The sequence below is a fragment of the Oryctolagus cuniculus genome, chromosome 14 (genome assembly GCF_964237555.1).
Source record: "Oryctolagus cuniculus chromosome 14, mOryCun1.1, whole genome shotgun sequence".
NCBI lineage: Eukaryota > Metazoa > Chordata > Mammalia > Lagomorpha > Leporidae > Oryctolagus > Oryctolagus cuniculus.
The window spans coordinates 60,764,792-60,787,234 of NC_091445.1; the positions used below are offsets into that span (position 1 = coordinate 60,764,792).

The window sequence follows — 22,443 nt, forward strand, 5'->3', positions numbered from 1 at the left end:
TACAGGATACTAGGAAATGACACAATATATGGATTCTAGGAGTTCTTAAAGGCATGGAAAGAGAGAAAGGTTTAGAAGACCTTTTCAGTGAAATAACAACAGAAAAATTCCCTAATTTGGAGAAATAAAGGGACATCCAAATTCAGGAAGCACATAGAACTCCTAATAGACATGACCAGAAAAGATCTTCACAACAACACATTGTAATCAAACTTTCCACAGTAAAACATAAATAAAAGTTTCTAAAATGTGCACAAGAGAAATGCCAGATTACTTTCAGAGGATCTCCAATTAGTAGACTTCTCATTAGAAACCCTACAGGCTAAGAGAGAATGGCAAGCTATATTTCAAGGCTTAAGAGAAAAAAATTGTCAACCCAGAATACTGTACCCTTCAATGCTCTCATTTATGAATGAAGGTGAAATAAAGATCTTCCATAACAGACAGCAATTGAAAGAATTTGTTACCCGTACAGCCCTGCAAGAGATGCTTAAGGATGTGCTGCCTACAGAAACACAGGAATATGGTCATCAGTATGAAAGAAGGTAAAGGCAGAAAATCTCCCAGTAAAAGTACATAGGAAATCAAAGGGAACAATAAGCATATTTATGCGCATATGGCAGGTCAATGTCGTTACTTATCAATAGTCATGTTGAATGTAAATGGCCACAACTCTCTAGTTAAAAGACACAGATTAACTGACTGAATCAAAAAACAAGAACCATCTATTTGCTGCCTACAAGAAATACATCTCACCAATAAAGACACACACAGACTGAAAGTGAAAGGATGGAAAAAGATATTTCATGCTAACAGAAACCGAAAAAGACCTGGTTTAGCCATCCTAATATCAGACAAAATAGACTTTAACACAAAATCTGTTAAAAGAGACAAAGAAGGGCACTATGTAAAGATTAAGGAATCCAATATCACCATTGCTATTCAATATAGTCCTGAAAGTTTTAGCCAGAGCCATTAGGCAAGAAAAAGAAATCAAAGGGATACAAATTGGGAAGGAAGAAGTCAAACTATCCCTACTTGCAGATAACATGATTCTTTATATAAGGTATCCAAAGAACTTCACTAAGAGACTATTGGAACTCAAAGAAGAGTTTGGTAAAGTAGCAGGATATAAAATCAATATACAAAAATTAACAGCCTTTGTATACATAGACAATGCCATGGCTGAGAAAGAACTTCTAAGATCAATCCCATATACAATAGCTACAAAAAAATCAAATACCTTGGAATAAACTTAACCAAGGATGTCAAATTGTTCCACAATGGGAATTATAAAACATTAAAGAAATAAATAGAAGAAAATAAAAAAAAAAAGGAAAAATCTTCCATGTTCATGGATTGGAAGAATCAATATCATCAAAATGTCCATTTTTCCAAAAGCAATTTACAGGTTCAATGTATTACCAATCAATATACCAAAGACATTCTTCTCAGATATAGAAAAACTGATATTGAAATTCATATGGAGGCACAGGAGACCTTGAATAGTTAAAGCAATGTCATACAACAAAAACAAAGCCAGAGGCATCACAATACCAGATTTCAAGATATACTACAGGGCAGTTATAATCAAAACAGCCTGGTACTGGTAGAAAAACAGATGGGTAGACCAATGGAACAGAATAGAAACACCAGAAATCAATCCAAACATCTACAACCAACTTATATTTGATCAAGGAGCTAAAAACAACTCCTGGAGCAAGGACAGTCTATTCAACAAATGGTGCTGGGAAAACTGGATTTCCATGTGCAGAAGTGTGAAGCAAGACCCCTACCTTACACCTTACAAAAAATCCACACAACATGGATTAAGGATCTTAATCTATGACCTGGCACCATCAAATTGTTAGAGAACATCAGGGAACCCTGCAAGATATTGGCACAGGCAAAGACTTCTTCGGAGAAGACCCCAGAGGCACAGGCAGCTAAAGACAAAATAAACAATTCGTATTAGATCAAATTGAGAAGTTTCCTTACTGAAAAAGAAACAGTGAGGAAAGTGAAGAGGCAACTGGCAGAATGGGAGAAATTATTTGCAAACTATGCAACCGATAAAGGATTAATAACCAGAATCTACAAAGAGATCAAGAAACTCAAAAACAACAAAACAAACAACTCACTTAAGAGATGAGCCAAGGACTTAAACAGGCATTTTTCAAAAGAGGAAATCCAAATGGCCGACAGACACATGAAAAAATGCTCAGGACCACTAGCCATCAGAGAAATGTAAATTAAAATCACAATGAAGTTTCACCTCACTCCAGTTAGAATGGCGTTCATACAGAAATCAACAAACAACAAATGCTAGCGAGGATATGGGGAAAAAGGGACACTAACCCACTGTTGGTGGGAATGCAAACTGGTAAAGCCACTATGGAAGACAGTATGGAGATACCTCAGAAATTTGAATATAGACCTATCATATGACCCAGCCATCCCACTCCTTGGAATTTACCCAAGGGAATGGAAATCAGTAAATAAAACAGCTATCTGCCCCCCTCACCTTTATTGTAGCTCAATTAACAATAGCTAAGACATGGAATCAACCCAAATGCCCATCAACTGAAGACTGGATAAAGAAATTATTGGATATGTACACCATGAAATACTGCACAGTGGTAAAAAAAAAAAAAAAACACCTGGTCATTTGCAGCAGAATGGATAAATCTGGAAAACATACTTAGTGAAATAAGCCAGTCCCAAAGGAACAAATGCCATATGTTCTCCCTGACTTGTGATAACTAATATAGCTTCTTAAAGGCAATCTGTTAAAGTGAAATTTATGCTTTGAGAAGCAAGGACTTGAACAGCCCTTATTTGACTGTTGAGGAAGGTTTTTTTCATACTATTTGTTGAACTCTTAACATAGAGTTGTCATGTGTGTATAAAGTCAATTGAAAATAGATCTTAGTAAAAATGGGAGTATGGGTGGGAGGGTGTGCATGGTGGGAAGAATCTCCATGTCCCTAACATTGTAATTATGAAGTGTGTGACGTTTGTAACTGTAAAGCTGTCTAGTCTGCATAAATAAATTGTTCACGGAAATGTACATTATGAAGAATCCAGATTTTTCAGATGTTTTTGCACCAAAATAAACTTATATTTTAATTCAGTTTTCCATGAACTTTTTGAAGTTCCTTATATGTGCAGAGACTTCTTGATTCCTCCGGTAGCTTATCCCTGTGCACTAACTTGACAGAGGGATGACATGCACATGGAGACATGGTTACCGGGTGGTTGGCTTGTAGCTGAAGCCAATAAAGATGTTGATACCAGAAATCAAGGACATGTAGGGGCTCTTAGGAACAGGCCAAACTCAATTATAAACTCTTCAAAGGATGAGAAATAATGGCCCTGGCTCATTCTCTCTTTTCATTTATGCATGCATACAATCACATAAATGTCTAAATATCTAAAACATATACTTTTAGTAGCCAAAACATTAACGTTATAATGAATTGATTCTACATTTCTAAAATTATATACTTTCCTTGTCTTCTTAATTTATTCTTTCCTGGAATACTGAAGTTGTTTATAAACAAATCAACACTGCCATGAAGTGGTGGACATAGGATCAGAGGCTTCTACAGGCAAAGGACTTGGTTTTAATGAAAAGCCTGGGACCACAGTCTTTTCAGCTTCTGCGTCTGCAGCTCTTCCTTCCTTCCTTCTTTCCTTATTCTGCACCCCGCACCCGCTTTCTCTTCTCTCCCTTTCCTTTCTGATGTCTTTTTCCTTATATTCAATTTGACAGCTAGTGAGTGGTTCTAACTTTTGTTAGTAATCTCTGTTCTGGCTGACTCCATAGCCCCTTCCACACTACTTTTCTTCTGTTCTGATGTGAATTCAGAAAAGTGGTAACTAAGTTAAAAAAAAAAAAAAAAAAGCAAAGCAATTCAAAATTAGAATGACTAGGTTCTGAATGAGGGCTGAAGAAGTTTCCTACTAGTCTTGTAGGTAAATGGATTTTGTTACATTGATTTTTCTTAAAAACCCATTTGGCTTGCTCCCAGGATAGCATATATATTTCATATAGTTAACGGTGGATAGATGCCCTTCAAATAGTAGTGTGTTTCTACAAGCCAAGGGAAGACATGATATAATATGCTTAACACCTTAAAAGCCCAGTGCTGCTGTCAGTTTCATGAGGATCCCACTGTGCACCTTAAGAAGTCCTCCCTGCTGCTACTGCACATCAACAAACAGTAGGCCTACATCCCAGCTGGATGCTAGGCCTCCTGCACAAATGGAAGCAGAATGGGCCTTACGCAAACATCTGCACATTTGACCACCGTGACGTGAACCTGGTAGGCCTACGAAATCATTGTTGACTCACTGCTTTATACTAAGAGCATCCCCTTTTTGTACAGCAGCTAATCAGGGATGTGTCTTCCAGACACCCACCTCTGAGCCCATCAAATGGAACGAAACAATTGGGAAGTCAGCACCCAAAAGGTTGATGTATTTCTCTTTATCTGTGTAAGCACTCCTGGTGGTTTATCCATAATGATTTTTTATCCTGGGCCTGGCAGACATCACATGGTCACATTCCCATGTGACAGAAGTTAATTTTAATATTACTACAAGAACAGAGTAAATTGGAAGGCAAATCTACTGTTTTGATGATGGTACACTCAGTGTTTTGGATTGCTCATATATCTGCAGGTCAGAAACCTAACTGTCTCAGGAAGTTATTCATAACTGACCTTAAGCAGAGGGGCTGGCACACAGCTGGGTGTCTGGAATGCATTTTTGAAGGCTTTTATTTGCCTAAAAGATGCCATGAGAATCCTCACCTTTTAAAGTTTTTAAAGCTTTTTTTGTACACGTGCCCTGTGGATCACTATTGGAAGAGCAGTAGAATGTACTTTTTCTGATCCTACCAGTTCAGAGGAGGGTTCCTGCAGGGCACAGGTGCTCAGAGCGCACAACACTGAAATGCTCATGGAATGAAGAGGAGTAGCCCAGGCAGGACAGCCTACAACAGGCACACTTAAAGTCCATCCTCCAGCCGTCTGGAGGTCACACTAAGCTCCATGGTACTTAATGAATTAACAAAAGGAAGGGTTTTGTGAACAGAGAGGTGTGAAAGGGTTCTACAGCACATTACATTTTTTTCAAGCTGTTAAATGAACATTGTTATTTAATGTAATTGATGAAGTTAAACACATTTTCACAAAAAAGTTATAATTGATGAGTTTATTAACTATACTTTAAAGACAACATTTGGAATTCACCCATTATAACTTGAACAGCCCTTGTCTTGACTGTTGAGGAACAGTTTTTTGTTGTTATTTATTTTTTTTTTCTTAATGGAGAATGGGACTGGAAATGGGAGAGGGAGGAAGAGGTGGGATGGGAGGGCGGGTATGGTGGGAAGAATCACTGTATTCCTAAAGTTGTACTTAGTGAAATTGTACTCATTAAATAAATGGTTTCTTTGGAGCAAAACAAAGAAATTCACCAGTTTTAAATGGCAAAATGCACAATCAAATGATACTACATCTTACAATTTTAAAGTTTTGGCTAAAACATTTGAGTCTGTAGGTCAGAGCGAGAGTTATCCTATACTTGAGGGAGATAAAATGCATTATTAATAAAGTACCACTGGATTAGGCAATGGCAGTTCACAGCAACATTCCTTACTGAGCATCTCTGTCTTTCCCTCCAAAGCTCCGTCAGTTGCTATGCCTCGCTCCTTTATCTTCCCTTATATATCTGTAAAATACTTTCTCTAGTCCCCAGTCACAGTACACTCCACTTTAGCTTGAGTATTTCACTCACCAAAATGTCAGCCTGACTTCAAGAGAAATGGTTGCCATCTAGTGTTTTTCAAAGTAGATCCCATGGGGGTCTTCACTTTCCCACCATGTGGCTTTGTTATCTTTGCCTCATAAAAATGGCACTATTTATTTGCAGCAGTACAACTGTCAGGAAAATGTGATTTCTTCACATTATTTCAGAAGCAATCAGGACTGGCACATTGGTTACTCAAAGGAAAGCCTAAGTGCTTCCTCATCCTGAGGTGCAGCTTTGCCTCTTTCAGGTAGGGACACCCTTGGGTGCCCACTGGAGCATGTCCTGTCTGCTGAACACCCAGAACTGGACCCTGTTATAGCACTGATAATAAATCCCGACTTATGTTCCTTGCCCCCTGACCATCTCTGCTCCTTCCAGGCTAGAAGCTCACTGAAGATGTGTGTTTTTTTCTTACTTTCCATACATAAGACAAAGCTCCACGCACAGTAGGTCCTTAATAAACGGCTCTGGCTAAATGAAATGTCACGCATGTCTGTTACATTTGGAAGGAATTTGATAAGGATTCTGTGCTCTTACTGGGCTGTTCACCATCAGAATTTGTGGTTGAGGGAGATAATGCCTTTTCCCTGTTTGGTAGTTTAAAGATGGATGACAATAAAAATGGGTGTTTTACAAAAATCCACTCAACATGGATTAAAGACCTAAATCTACGACCTGACACCATCAAGTTATTAGAGAACATTGGAGAAACCCTTCAAGATATTGGCACAGGCAAAGAATTTCTGGAAAAGACCCGGGAGGCACAGGCAGTCAAAGCCAAAATCAACTATTGGGATTGCATCAAATTGAGAAGTTTCTGTACTGCAAAAGAAACAGTCAGGAGAGTGAAGAGACAACCGACAGAATGGGAAAAAATATTTGCAAACTCTGCTACAGATAAAGGGTTAATAACCAGAATCTACAAAGAGATCAAGAAACTCCACAACAACAAAACAAACAACCCACTTAAGAGATGGGCCAAGGACCTCAATAGACATTTTTCAAAAGAGGAAATCCAAATGGCCAACAGGCACATGAAAAAATGTTCAAGGTCATTAGCAATCAGGGAAATGCAAATCAAAACCACAATGAGGTTTCACCTCACCCCGGTTAGAATGGCTCACATTCAGAAATCTACCAACAACAGATGCTGGCGAGGATGTGGGGAAAAAGGGACACTAACCCACTGTTGGTGGGAATGCAAACTGGTCAAGCCACTATGGAAGTCAGTCTGGAGATTCCTCAGAAACCTGAAGATAACCCTACCGTTCGACCCAGCCATCCCACTCCTTGGAATTTACCCAAAGGAATTTAAATTGGCAAACAAAAAAGAGGTCTGCAGCCTAATGTTTATTACAGCTCAATTCACAATAGCTAAGACCTGGAACCAACCTAAATGCCCATCAACGGTAGACTGGATAAAGAAATTATGGAATATGTACTCTTTAGAATACTATACCGCAGTAAGAAGCAATGAAATCCAGTCATTTGCAACAACATGGAGGAATCTGGAACACATCATGCTGAGTGAAATAAGTCTGTCCCAAAGGGACAAATACCATATGTTCTCCCTGATCGGTGACAACTGACTGAACACCAAAAAGGAAACCTGTTGAAGTGAAATGGATACTATGAGAAACGGTGACTTGATCAGCATAGCCCTGACTGTTAATGAACAACTTAATACATTATCCCTCTTAGTAGTTTTTTTTGTCTGTTCTACTTAATATGACTGGTTTAATTCTGTAATTAATACACTGTTATTCTTAAGTGTTGAAATTTAACTGAAATGTGATCCCTGTTAAACATAAGAGTGGGAATAAGAGAGGGAAGAGATGTACAATTTGGGACATGCTCAAGCTGACTTGCCCCAAATGGTAGAGTTAGAAACATACCAGGGGACTCCAATTCAATCCCATCAAGGTGGCATGTACCAATGCCATCTCACCAGTCCAAGTGATCAATTTCAGTTCACAATTGATCATAATGAAAGGACTAAGAGTCAAAGGGATCACATAAACAAGTCTAGTACCTGCTAATACTAACCGATAGAATAAATAAAGGGGAGAGTGATCCAACATGGGAAGTGAGATACTCAGCAGACTCATAGAATGGTGGATGTCCTAAACAGCACTCTGGCCTCAGAATCAGCCCTAAAGGCATGCGGATCTGGCTGAAAAGCCCATGAGAGTATTTCAGGCATGGAAAGCCAAGACACTCTGGCAAAACAAAACAAAACAAAACAAAACAAAACACCAAAAAAACAACCCTAAATGAAAGATCTCTGTGAGTGAGATCCCAGTGGAAAGAACAGGTCTTCAAAGAAGGAGGTACCTTTCTCTGAAGGGAGGAGAGAACCTCCACTTTGAATATGACCTTGTCTAAACAAGATAAGAGTCGGTGAACTCAAAAGGCTTCCATAGCCTTGGAAACTCATGACTGGTGCATAGGGAGATTACTGATGCCATAAACAGGAGTGTCAATTTGTAAAGTCAACAACAGGAGTCACTGTGCACTTACTCCTCATGTAGGATCTCTGTCCTTAATGTGCTGTACATTGAGACTTAATGCTATAATGAGTATTCAAACAGTATATTTCGCTTTGTGTTTCTATGGGGGTGCAAACTGTTGAAATCTTTACTTAATGTATACTAAACTGATCTTCTGTAAAAAAAAAAAAAAGCTGAAATTATCAATTCCCAACTTGACTCTCACTGGGATTAAACATGACAATAGGTCTGATCTGATTCATCATCATTTAAAACATCATCTATTATTTTTCACTTTATGTTTGTGTGGGAGCTAACTGTTGAAATCTTTACTTAGTGTATGCTAAACTGATTTTCTGTATATAAAGAGAATCAAAAATGAATCCTTATGTGAATGGAAGGGGAGAGGGAGTGGGAAAGGGGAGGGTTGTGGGTGGGAGGGACATTATGGGGAGGAAGCCATTGTAATCCATAAGCTGTACTTTGGAAATTTATATTCATTAAATAAAAGTTAAAAAAAGGGGTGTTTTAACAGAATTTTTAGTGTTCAAAGTATTTTCATGTAAAATATTTTATTTCATTCTCTTTTCAACCCTGTGAAATTTCAGGATGGCATTGTTGAGTATGTAAACACTTCTGGCTGCTGGGTGGTAGGTGGGACAAGCACATTGTGTTTTGAATGAAAATGAGCATAAACATTCAGATAATACATATTTAAAGCTTTACGAATGTACATGTACTGTGAATCAGAAAATAAACTTCTGGAAATTTATCCCAAATGGACAGAAAAATGAAAAAAAAATTCTGAACAAAAAGATTTTCCCCAGTGCTATCTATAAAAACACAACATTGGATATAAAATCGAAATATCAAATCATAAAGAATTATTGAACTAAATTGCAGCATGGGCACTCACTAGAATACTATTTAGTCTTTAAAATGTGATAAAAATATGAATGACAAGGAAATATGTGACAAGTAAACAAAATAAAACAAAACTAAACAATTCCATTTTGGTGTTTAGGATGGAGGTATGTTTGATCCCTCTTATAATACCTGTCTCTGCACATGTGCATAGCAGAAAGGCTGGAAATATTCACCAGTAGATTAGCACTGGTTATTTCTGAAAGAATAATTCAAAAATAAAAAAGGATTACTTTTATAATTAAACAATGCATCATTAAATGGCTAAATAAAGCATTATTACCTTTGCAATTGAAGACAAAAAATCCCAATAAAAATGTGCACATCGCAAAAACAACTCCCTAACTTGTTGAAGTGAAATGGACACTATGAGAAACAGTGACTCGATCAGCTCTTGTCCTGACTGTTGATGTACAATGTAATACTTTATCCATTTTAGTATTTTCTCTTTGTTTTGTTCTAGTACTATTGGTTGAACTCTGTGATTAACACACAATTATTCTTAGGTGTTTAAATTTTTACTGAAAAGTGATCCCTGTTAAATATAAGAGTGGGAATAAGAGAGGGAGGAGATGTACAATTTGGGACATACTGAATTGGACTTGCCCCAAATGGTAGAGTTAGAAACGTGCCAGGGTACTCCAATTCAATTCCATCAAGGTGGCATGTACCAATGCCATCTCACTAGTCCAAGTGATCAATTTCAGTTCACAATTGATCACACTGATAGGTCTAAGAGTCAAAGGGATCACACAAACAAGACTAGTGTCTGCTAATACTAGCTGACAGAATCAAAAAGGGAGAGAACGATCCATCATGGAAAGCGGGATACACAGCAGACTCATAGAATGGCAGATGTCCTAAATAGCACTCTGGCCTCAGAATCAGCCCTCAAGGCATTTGGATCTGGCTGAAGAGCCCATGAGAGTATTTCAGGCATGGAAAGCCAAGACACCCTTGAAAAAAAAAAAAACAAAACAAAAGACCTAAATGAAAGATCTCTGTGAGTGAGATCCCAGTGGAAAGAACGGTGCCATCAAAGAAGGAGGTACCTTTCTCTGAAGGGAGGAGAGAACTTCCACTTTGACTATGACCCTGTCTGAACAAGATCAAAATCGGCGAACTCAAAAGGCTTCCATAACCTTGGCAACTCATGACTAGAGCCTAGGGAGATTACTGACACCATAAACAAGAGTGTCAATTTGTTAAGTGAACAACAGGAGTCACTGTGTACTTACTTCTCATGTGGGATCTGTCCTTAATGTGTTGTCCAAAGTGAAGTAATGCTATAACTAGTACTGAAACAGTATTTTATACTTTGTGTTTCTGTGTGGGTGCAAACTGATGAAATCTTTACTTAATACACACTAAATCGATCTTCTGTATATAAAGAGAATTGAAAATGAATCTTGATATGAATGGAATGGGAGAGGGAGCAGGAGATGGGAGGGGTGTAAGTGGGAGGGAAATAAAAAAAATACACAATTACTCTTAGGTGTTTAATTAATGCTATAACTAGTAATCAAATAGTATTTTACACTTTGTGTTTCTGTGTGGGTGCAAACTGGAAATCTTAATATATGCTAAATTGATCTTCTGTATATAAAGATAATTGAAAATTAATCTTGATGTGAATGGAAGGGGAGAGGGAGTGGAAGAGGGGAGTGTTGTCGGTGGGAGGGAAGTTATGGTGGGGGGAAGCTATTGTAATCCATAAGCTGTACTTTGGAAATTTATGTTCACTAAATAAAATAAAAAACAACAACTCCCTAACAAAAACTGAATGGTACAAATATACAGGAATAGTCTCCAGCAGGGTGGAATGCAGAATTTGCTCCAGTGTTTGTGGCACAATTCTGAGCAGTGGCTTATAGCCAAGCTCCCTGTATGGATCGGTGTGGGTTGCTTGAGCACATGCCTGTCTCTCAGGCTATAACGAACGATTTCAACAGTTCTTGATGTCCCACAGCCTGCACACTTGTGTTTAAGAATAGCTCCCATTTCTCTGAATTCCATCACTCTGTCAGTCTTAGGGGGATTTAAGACACCCCTGGGGCAAGTAGCCATAATTTGCCATTAAGCTTCTGACAAGTGGGTAAAAGGCAATTTAATGGAAAAATTCCTTTTTTCAGAGCCTCGGAGAAGGGCTGGGTCATCTTGCTAAAGAGAAGTCTGACACTAGAGCTCTCTCTGGGAAGGTGTGGGCGTGTTTCACTCTGGCCCCTCAGCTCCTGCGGGTGCTTGTTAGGTAAAGGAAGAGGATCCAGAGGTTCCAAGTGGAGACAGGGAGCAGAAGGGGAGAAGGCGGGAAGGTGTGAGAGCTGAACCCACCTCCTTCCTACTGCCTGGAAACCTGCGTCTGAGCAGACTGCTTCTTCCTCCTGTGCTGTTTTGTACAAGTACATCCTGTCTGTACTGGACTTGGTTGCCCTTTCTCACTCACATAGAATACGTTCTTTCAAACTTGCATCTTCATTCAAAATGTCTGGGCTAGTTATCTAGTGAGATATTTGCTTGTCTTTCTTACTTACATTCACCTTTTCTTTTCTTTTCCCATGTTACTCAGTTTTCCTCAGAATCCCTAGCTTAGCAGACAAGACACCTGTCCACTCAAAGAGGTAACGGCCAGGGCTCTTTGTCAGACTGGGTCTGAAAGCAAGGTAAGAAATATTCCCAGTGCAGACTCTGTGAGACTAGAGGGCAGAGAAACTAGGATTCAGGGCTTTTCAACTTTATTTTCAGAAAATGGTGGGGTCAACTTATTTAACAATTGTTCATCTGTCCATCCATTCATCCATCCATCCAGCCTTTGACAAATATCAACCAGACATCTATGATGCACCAGGTATGAGCAGGCTCTGGGAATAGAATGTGGTATAGAACAACCTTGGGAGGACTGATAGGAGTATTGCTTGTCAAATACATTTAAAGTAATCATGTCATTTTGGTCCTAACCCCAATATGGCTCTATCTATTTGGTCATCCTTTTGATTTTCTCTTTTCAGCTTTCAGGGCCATGATTCATTCATTATTAGAATGCATTGAAAAGAAAAGCCCAACAATTACTCTGCATATGTAGTTATTTATGTGCTTGATATGTGAAAGGAAAATATAGAATCTGTTTTGCTGTATGGCTAAATTTGTGACTGGTCCTCATATATTGTTAGTGAAAAGTTCTCTCAAATTTGAGAATAAATCATAAATATTTGGTCCAAACAATTGGAAGCCCATAAATGAACCACTCTGCTCCAGTTTTTTGAGGCTTTTCTAGAAAACAAAATCTATCAACATGTTTAAGGGTCCCCTACAGCTGCCTGAGTATTTGGGGAGGCAGGGAAACATCCCTCATGTCTGCTGCACAGGGAAAGCAGATTGAGAACCTCTGGTGCTGACAGCATCGTAGGTGCTCCCTGCAGGATCTGGACAAAAGCATTGGCTGAGGAAAGGGCCTGCTGAAAAAACTAACCCAGCTTTCCAGCCATGAGACCACTTTGTCCTCTCTTTGGCAGCTTGAGCGAGTCGTTTTGCAAGGAAGAGCTCAGGAAACCATCATGGACTTGATTGTTGGCTTGGGGTTTCTGTGAGCTGAGTTTGCAGTCACACTTTGTGACTGACACATGTAGAGAGCTGCAAAGGTACCAAGTAGTCCTCCATGATTTGAAGACACTGACACAAGCTGCAGACGAAACAGGTGGGTGGTTTCTAGGGCTGGTTCTGTGATTTCCCAGCCAGATTGACCCTGGCATGTCTCTTCCTCCTCCGAACATGACATTCTTCTAATACCAAGTATGAGAGGGTCCCATCTATCCTGCTTCGCTCAGCCAATTATTGTGAAGATGGTTATTGTGCAAGTGCTCCATGTGGCTACAAGTGCTATGTAAGTGTCTGCTACTGTCATGGGTAAGTGGTGACGATTAGTCCTTGGAGCTCTTCATATTGTGTAGATTCTCTGAATGGACGTTTCTCTCCAGACAAAGTTGCTCCCTTTCCCCTAAATGTCCTTTTGATTTGGAAACGTTCAGTTCTAACTGAACTCTCGGAGCCTGCCAAGCTGCCTAGTGCCAACAGGGTAGTGATTTCCTTTGTGACTGGGAGCCCATTGACTCCCATGTGTGAGCAAACACTCTTAGTCTCTCTTGTCTGAGTTCAACATAGAGTCTCTTGCTTCACAAGGAGCCCACCCAAGTCAGGAGCCAGGTGCTCTTTTATTCCCAGGTGTCGACATAAAGCGCTTTGTGGCAGGGCAGATTCAGGATCACTCAGGGCTGGGACTGGGGCAAGGTGTTCAAAGTTTGTCTCTGGCCTCTGTAAATTTCCTTTAGGAGTTCTATCCTACTCTTCTGTATCCCACCCCACAGAGCTGGTGATAAGGGTCTGTGTTTCCTTCCCAGAACTCCCCATTGAGAGGACTAGCCTTAGTCTGATAGGACTTATGATGAAGCAAATGTTCTAGATCTGCTCTGTCCAGTAGGGCAGCTACTAGCCATAGTTGAAATGAATTTGTATTAATATTTAATTTTAATTAATTTACATTTAAATTGTCATATATGGCTAGTAGCTGCTATATGATAGTGCAGTTCTAGGGCTCAATATCCTGATCATTTCAGTCTCTCTACAGCAACCAAATTAACCTGTCTTGTGTCCCAGCCTAAGATCCTATTCCTAGCAAAACACCAGCAATCTCATTAACAAATTGCTGCCCATAATTAAGGTCTTAACCTTCTTAGGGAGTGTGCAGGTTTTGAGCAATAGCATCCTTTGGTCTAAGCAGATGCACAAATGGTAGGAATTTGGGTGACTCTAGTAGGTAAATGTGGGTGGAAAGATTAGGGGCATAGAGCCTCAGGTGTACCTCAAAGCACATCCTGTGCGTGGGCACAATCAGTGCCCTGAGCTGCTTCTCAGTTCTTCTTGGCCTCTTGCTTTATGGGGAGAGTTAAAATCAGAAGTGTGTGGATGGGAGCCCAGGCAAGGGCTGGAGGAGGAGGCTGGAATGGGAAGAGCCCAAAGGATGCCAAAGTGCTTGCAAAAGAATCTAGCATGCTAGGCAGTGTGGTGTTTTGTTCCACCCTGGGTTGGAGGTGCCACGGGGTGACTGTTACCGAGTGATCATTACCATCAGCGCAGGCTTGGAAAGTTAATAGTTAAATCAAAGGGATCAGAAATCAGTTTAAAGGTCACACAATGAACTCTAACACTTTTGATTCAGTCTTGAAGCGGAGCTGTCATTCTAATCCTAATTCTAACACCATCCTCCTCTCATTTAGGGAGTTTTTCCTCCTGAATTCTTTTATGCATGTTGCCCTCTGGAAGTTCTTTTCATCCTGAAACTGGGCTGTGTTTCTGTTTCTCTTGGAAGACCATGGAACTGCTTTCAAGTCCCTGCCAGTGTTTTCACAGATACACACTGGCATCAGATGCATCTTTGCAAAACCAAACACCAAGGGGGTGAGGGGGATGGATGTCATGGAACAAGATCAAGTAGGGGAATGAAAGGCCCATGAGGTACACTTGGAGAGGAACAGGAAAAGCACTTACCAACCTCAGCACTTTGAGAATCACTCCCAGGGCGTTTTTTTGCCAATTGCTTCCACAGGTAGATCCACTACCATCACCTCCTCATCTACTCTGTACTATTTATGGAATGGGGACAGGATTTCTTGTGAAGTAACCACCCAGAAGAGACAACTGTTGGAGTGAGAAAGTATCAGATTTTTATAAAATAAATTGGATGCTAACTCTCAAATCTTTCATGCAAACATGTGGTCCATCTGTCAACATGAGGGGTCTTCAAAAAGTTCAGGAAAAAATGTGGATTACGAAAAACTGCATGGATTTCATTTTGCACCAAAAGAAATATATCTTTTCATTCTATTTTTCCATGAATTTCTGAAGTGCCCTCATATATAAAAATTACAAAGAACAACTGAGTGTTGTTGATGCTTTGCCGCACAGCTCAGGCTGCAGAGTACCGCCTGGGCCCCTCACTCCCTGCAGTGAAAGACGATGCCCAGTACTCAGCATGACTCTTGCCTTTCCTCCAAGTAAGTGTCATGGCATCCAAGGACAGAATTCCAGAAATGAGAACGAACTTCACAGAGGTCTGGCTGGGTTGATTCACCAGCAACGACGTTACCAGATGTTCCCAGGCAGGGCAACTGTGCCGTGGGATCCTCCTGTTCCCAAAGCGTTCTGATGACTTACTTTATCCCTTCTGTAAGTGGTTCTTAATATTTAGTCTGAACCCAATAAATTTGAGTCTATCTGAATGAAAAAAACTTTTCTATTAAGCTAGCTTAGAGCAGGCCCCACCTGGCTATATTTGGCACCTCTAGAGGAATTATTTTATTGCCACTGCTGGGGAGGAGAATGTGCAATTTTGTTCTCCTTGGAGCTTTGGGCAATGTCTGAAGACATTGTTGGTTGTTTAGCTTGGGTGAGGCTGGTGTTCTACTGGTGGGGAGAGACCAGGGATACGGCAAAGGATCCTGCAGAGGGGCTGGCATTGTAGTGCTGCAGCGTAAGCTGCTGCTTGTGACACTGGCAGCTCATATTGGAGTGCTGGGGAATGGGTTAGAGTCCTGGCTGTTCCACTTCCTATCCAGCTTCCTGTTAATGTGCGTGGGAAAGCAGTGGAAGAAGGCCCGAGTGCTTAGGTCCCTGCCAACCATGTGGGAGACCTGGATGGAGTTCCTGGCTCCTGGCTCGGTCCTGGCTCAGTCCTGGATGTTGCTGCCATTTGGGGAGTGAACCAGTGAATGGGAGATACCTTCCTCTGTCTTCCCCCTCTCTATCTCTTTGCCTCTCACATAAATAAATCTTAAAAGGGGGATAATTTAGAGCATAGGACAGCCCCCAGGACAAAGAACCATCTGGTCTGGAATGACAACAGGATTATTTGAGAAACCCTAGTACAGAGGGAAAGTTCAAGGTTCTATTCTTGATGAACAAGTGGCTCTCAAAGGACTATTACACTTTCAGTGTTGGAAAACTATTAACACCTTGAGGTGGCCCAGGAAACCTCAGTAAAATTTTGTCTAGAATTTTCACAACCAGTAACCTAGTCCATTTCTAACCTCATGGGTTCTTAACTTCCTCTGAAAGAGTACAGCCTCAGGTTTACTATATATGGCAAGCTCTTCTCATGGTGCCCAGATCCCATCTGCCTGTAGTGCTTGGATATACAGAGGCAAGCCATGGGGTTCAGTTTCTCCATCTGTAAAATGGGGTAATAACACTTCATGGCCTGCTCGCCAGTCAGCCCTGGTATCCTAGGGTTTCATCACAGCTGGAGGATGAGCCCCGGAGGGAGGAGACACGCAGCAGTTGTGATGTCAAGAGGCTGGAAGAGGGCCCAGAATGTTGACACAGAATTTGTGTAGAACTGTTTGGGAAAATCATGCAAACCACAATGTTTTTCTTTCTGATTATAAAAGTAACTGAGTCATTGTTGGAAATCTCTCAAGTACAGAAAATTGTAAGGAGAAAATAAAAGTCTCTCATAATTGCACTACTAGGAGATATCAACTATTCATAGCTTTGCTATTTTCTCTGAGCAAAACAAAAGAGGATGCGCATCAGGTGCTCTGAGGCCTTTGAGGACAGCAGCATGTGACAGTGTGGATGTTGATTGGTTTGAGACAACTTTCTCTGTGCACCAAGACAGTTGAGTCCCTGCCCTGCCTGGATGTCATGGGTAGTAGGGCAGATGGTGATGGGACAGAAGGGCATGGGATCCAGTCCCCTTACCTTCAGGGTTCATGTGCAAAGCATACTTGGTGTTTTCCTCCATGAATAGGAGTAGAGTTCTGTAGCTGAAAGAGGAAATGACTCATTTTAGCTCTAAGATAATAGAACAGGAGATGCCATTATTGGCTCATTTTGTGGTTTTTAGCATGGTTAAAGTCACCATTATTTCAATAATAGGCATAAGACAGTTCTAGTTTCTTTGGGAATTAGTTTTTGATAATTTTATTATGAAGAAATGTTAGAACTACATAAAAGTTGTGAAAACTGTAAAAAAAAGTGCCATGTACTTTTCACCCAGATACCCTAAAATGTTAATGTTTCATCATGTTTGATTAGTCATCCTCTACCTTCTCTGTGAACAAAAACTTTTTAAAAAATTATTTGAAAAGAAGTCACAGTCATGATGTTTCTCTACCCCTAAATATTTCAGTGTGCTTTCATAAGAGCATGGACATGCTCTTACAAAACCACAGTGCAAAGATTAAAATCACAAAATTCACAATGATTCCATAGCATTATCTAACCTATAGCTCTTGCTCAAATTATGCCCATCAACCTAGTTGGGATTGGATATTTTGAAACTTGGACCTGAGGGCATTGAATGGAATTTATTGACAAATTCTAACAATAAATTACAACTGAATTGGGAATTTGGCAAGCCCAGCTTGTGGTTCCAGTTCAATTCTGTCTCATTGGTTCAAGTGAGCATTGGCAAGAGAATGCTTTTCAAAGTGTGAAAAGAAGGGGTTATTCCCTGGGCTACTGGGTCCAGGTTTATATTAGTTGGGTTGTGCCCATCAGGGTTCATGGTTCTCCCCATGCTCCCATCAGAGCAAGTTTTGTCTAAGAACCTTTTACATTCTGGGCACTAAATGACCCTGATCCATGACCATGAGTGGATAATTGCTGGAAATGTGGATCTGAGTTAGAAAAAAAAAAAAAAGATGACTTCAGGACCTGAATACAAAACAGGCCCCTTATTCCTCTGCACCTACTCTGAAAAACTGACTTTGCTATATGGACAGAAATTCCTAGCTGAATGCCCAATTTTGTTTTGTGCATTCCGCATAAAAGCAAATGGAATAGCGGATCAAAACAAGGCTGTCAAATCATTACTAAGTCTGTAAAATCCAGACTCCTAAGAATTATCCCTTGAGGATGCCAGTGTTGAATATTCTCCCAGCTGACTCAGTGTCGGAGGAGTAAGTGACTGGCAGGCAGCTGTAGACTTCCACCAGTGGTTTTGTACCACTGAGAATTTCTCAATGTCGCTGCTATTGGCATAATGAATTAAGAGCCCAGACGTCTTTGCAACTATAGCCTTGGATATGATGAGGACTATTCAAGCATTAAGAAGCAGCCCCAAGACATTTGGTAATGAGATATCTGCTGAATCTAGAGCTGTGACACAGATGTCTGGGGCAGGCTTCTTAGAAGCCACCAATCTTTCTCCATAAGGTATAGTGATACTGAAGTTTTCATTAAAAAATAAAAAAGAGTGAGAATATTCTAGAATGCATTTTAGATTCTGGGAATTATTTCAGGATGTAAAGTTCTCTCTTTGATAATGTGTCAGCTCTGTTCAGAACAACTCTTCCACTCTGTTCCTTGCCAAATAAAACCCCATTTTGTTTTATACACTTCATGGGAACCCTGAGGAGCTAGCAGAGGCTAGGGAGGGAGCAGGGGAGTGGGGCATGGGTGGGGGTTGCACTGGGAGTGGAAAGTGTAGAACATCAAACAACAGTGGGGAGAGCTTTGGGGCAGGAGAGCATAAAACAGATCAAGGTTCCTGTAACTCAACATTTGTTGCATGCCAGGCCTTGGGCACGCTGACTATCCTTACTCATTCAGGCTTTGCTGAGGACCTGGCACCCAGTTTGGCCCTGGCTATTCCCCACATCAGCTCCTTTACATACTCTTCACCTGCTCTGTGCCCTGTGGGTCTGGTTCCTATAGCCCCTTTGTCTTCCAACTTTAAATGGCTTTCCCCTACCATGGTGAGTAGAGGATAAGAGACAGATGTCAGGATGTCTCTGTCTTTCCATTTCTGGTTTCTACCTAGCTCAGTTCTAGCAGTGGTTGTGTCTCTTCTACCACAACTCCAGCTGGGCAGAATCCCAGAAAAATTCTTCTCCTCTCAACTGGTTTTTATGCAGAGTAGGCTGAGAAAAATTCCTTTGTTCTTTCAACTCTAACCACATGTATGTAGTCTCTTTACTACTCTCTCCTAAAAACTTTCTTAAAAATGCTACCTGTTTCCTGTCTGACCCTGACTGAGACAGATAGACCTGGAATATATGTTGAATTATGTTCCGTTATTTTGGGCAAGTCAGACAGATATAATGATTTTTTTTTTTTGACAGGCAGAGTGGACAGTGAGAGAGAGAGAGAGACAGAGAGAAAGGTTTTCCTTTTTCTGTTGGTTCACCCCCCCAAATGGCCGCCATAGCTAGCGTGCTGCGCCAATCCGAAGCCAGGAGCCAGGTGCCTCCTCCTGGTCTCCCATGTGGGTGCAGGGCCCAAGCACTTGGGCCATCCTCCACTGCCTTCCCGGGCCACAGCAGAGAGCTAGACTGGAAGAGGAGCAATCTGGATAGAATCCAGCGCTCCAACCGGGACCAGAACCCGGGGTGCCAGCGTCGCAGGTGGAGGATTAGCCAAGTGAGCCGTGGTGCCAGCTAGATATAATGATTTGAATACTTGTATATACTTTCCAACAGTAGTCTATACCATAATGCAGGATGGGAAGGTATAACATCTTAGATAGCTATCCTTTTATACTCTCCATTACTGTGTGTCAAAAACCAGCATGGCCCATGGCTACATTACTGCAAGTAGGGCACCCAGAAAAAGGGAGGTGATAATGATATTTACTTCTGCCTCTATTTATTCCCACATGCAAACGTGTATCCTCAGTTCCTTTCTCCTGGAATCATGTTAGTTCTCATTATGTTCTGTCATATAGAGCAGAAGCCAAAAGAGTTTTTCTTCAAGAGCTGAGTGGTAAATATACTATTGTTATGGTAGGACACAATTAGCCATAAACAATATGCAAATGAATAAACCTGTGTTCTGATAAAACTTTAAAGAAATGGTAGGCTATATTTGGTCTGCAGGCCTTATTTTGCTGATCTCTGATATAAAGGGAAAAATGGATTTAAACTTAGTGCATCTAAAAGGCAGAAGCTGGATCCATGTGTAAAAGTCAGGGGTAGGTAGATTTGTGCAAGTTTTAAGAAAGATTTGGATTATGGCGATTATGTTCAAATACTGTTTCAAGAGACAGTAGCTTTCTTGTCATTGTAAGAACCAAATGGAAGCTTAGTGTTGTAGAGTAATTTTCCGCAGAGCATGGAGAGTAAGTCAGATGAGGTGGGAAGTGTCAATGCCTCCTACTTACGTCTACCCAGCAGAGTGTTGCACACGTACCTAGTTGCCTAGATTTTATGTTCCTAGGCTGTATCATATTTATTCTGGCTCACCATTTACTCTCCAAAGCTTAGCATAGTGCTTTACATAAAGTGAGTAAGATCAATACTGTTTTTTTTTTTTGTCAACTTGACTCTAAAGAATATCTTGCTGACAGATTAATTCTACTAATTTGTCTTTTGTACAGTCATCACTACTAGTCATATTAAATTGATTCAATTATCTCTAATAAGCTTCAACAGCTGAAGGTTTTCACTGAAAATAATAGCCAACATTTATCAAGTTCTGAAAATATGCCATCTACTGTGAAATAACTGTGTATGCATTATTTAATTCTCCCACAAAATATCTTTGATGCAGGTACTATTATTATATTCATTTTATTGGTGAAGAAACTAATTCAAAGATGTCTTATAGCTGGGAAGAGGCATAACCAAAACTTGAAATGAGATCTCTTTGAAGCCAAATGCTCTGTTCCACCACAGTTGCATCTTGCTTCACATTCATCCTTCCTTCCTTCATTATTCAGAAAACACTGATTGGTTTCCTGATAGTTATCAAGAACTACTGTGGGTGCTGGGGACAGAATCAGGTGAAGTCCATGATATAAAGCAACTTACAGTCTGGGTGAGACAGTGTGTTTGATACACAATCAACAAATGAGAAGGCAATAAATGGAAACTCACCACAAGACAAATAGATGCAAAGAATCATAAATATTTCTTGCCTACACTACAACTTCAGCTATCATCCTAACTAATGTATTTTCAAAGCTCTTTCTTGCTTACAGATTCTAGCCCATGTGTTGTCTTTAGTTTTAACAAATTGTCAAATATGCTCAGAAATAAGCTTCAAACATTCTGGCAACTAACGTAGATCAAATGGGACCAATTTGTAGACATGCACCTGAAGCCCTTGAAAGGAAAAGAACAAATGCATGCTATAAAGCACATGGGAATCACTTTCTTTTTTTTTTTTCTTTTTTTGACAGGCAGAGTGGACAGTGAGAGAGAGAGACAGACAGAAAGGTCTTCCTTTTGCCGTTGATTCACTCTCCAATGGCCGCCACGGCTGGCGCGCTGTGGCTGGCACACCACGCTGATCTGATGGCAGGAGCCAGGTGCTTCTCCTGGTCTCCCATGGGGTGCAGGGCCCAAGTACTCCACTGCACTCCTGGGCCACAGCAGAGAGCTGGCCTGGAAGAGGGGCAACTGGTACAGAATCCGGCGCCCCGACCGGGACTAGAACCTGGTGTGCCGGTGCCGCAAGGTGGAGGATTAGCCTATTGAGCCACGGCGCCGGCCATGGGAATCACTTTCTAGACAGGATGGATCTGAGCACCAGTAAGCTGGGGGACTTGAGGAAACAGAAAGGAAGGGGTTGGGGTAGGGAGTCAGTTTAGTTACTACAAAAATAAAAGACTAAAAATCAACTCTTGGTTATATTCCATTTTCCCTTTGCCTGAAATACAGACATAGGAAGGGTCTAAATTCTATCCCCCTGCCACAGCTATCAGAAGTGAATATACATTACAACTGCTATAGTATTAAGAGTGCCTGATCTTTTTTTTTAAAGATTTATTTATTTATTTGAAAGTCAGAGTTACACAGAGAGGAGAGGCAGAGAGAGAGAGAGAGAGAGAGAGAGAGAGAGAGAGAGAGAGAGAGGTCTTCCATCCGATGGTGCACTCCCCAGTTGGTTGCAATGGCCGGAGCTGTGCTGATCCAAAGCCAGGAGCCAGGAGCCAGGAGCTTCTTCCGGGTCTCCCACATGGGTGCAGGGGCCCAAGGACTTGGGATATCTTCTACTGATTTCCCAGACCATAGCAGAGAGCTGGATTGGAAGAGGAGCAGCTGGGACTAGAACTGGCTCCCATATGGGATGCTGGCGCTTCAGGCCAGGGCGTTAACCTGCTGCGCCACAGCACCGGCCCCAAGTGTGCCTGATCTTTACAACGCAGAGGGAAAAGCACCAACGTGAGTCAAGGGAAGGGTCTTTGGTTATCAGAACTACTGGAGTGGCTGGGAGT

At 40.9% G+C, this 22,443-nt stretch overlaps 1 protein-coding gene across 1 annotated transcript in view; it reads right to left on the bottom strand.

The window, feature by feature from the left end:
• Positions 1 to 22,443, bottom strand: part of PRLR (prolactin receptor) — a 194,402-nt gene that overhangs the window by 39,134 nt on the left and 132,825 nt on the right. Inside the window, 1 exon segment of the mRNA NM_001082231.1 lies at positions 16,983 to 17,047. The gene's annotated coding sequence lies outside the window, so the exon portion shown is untranslated.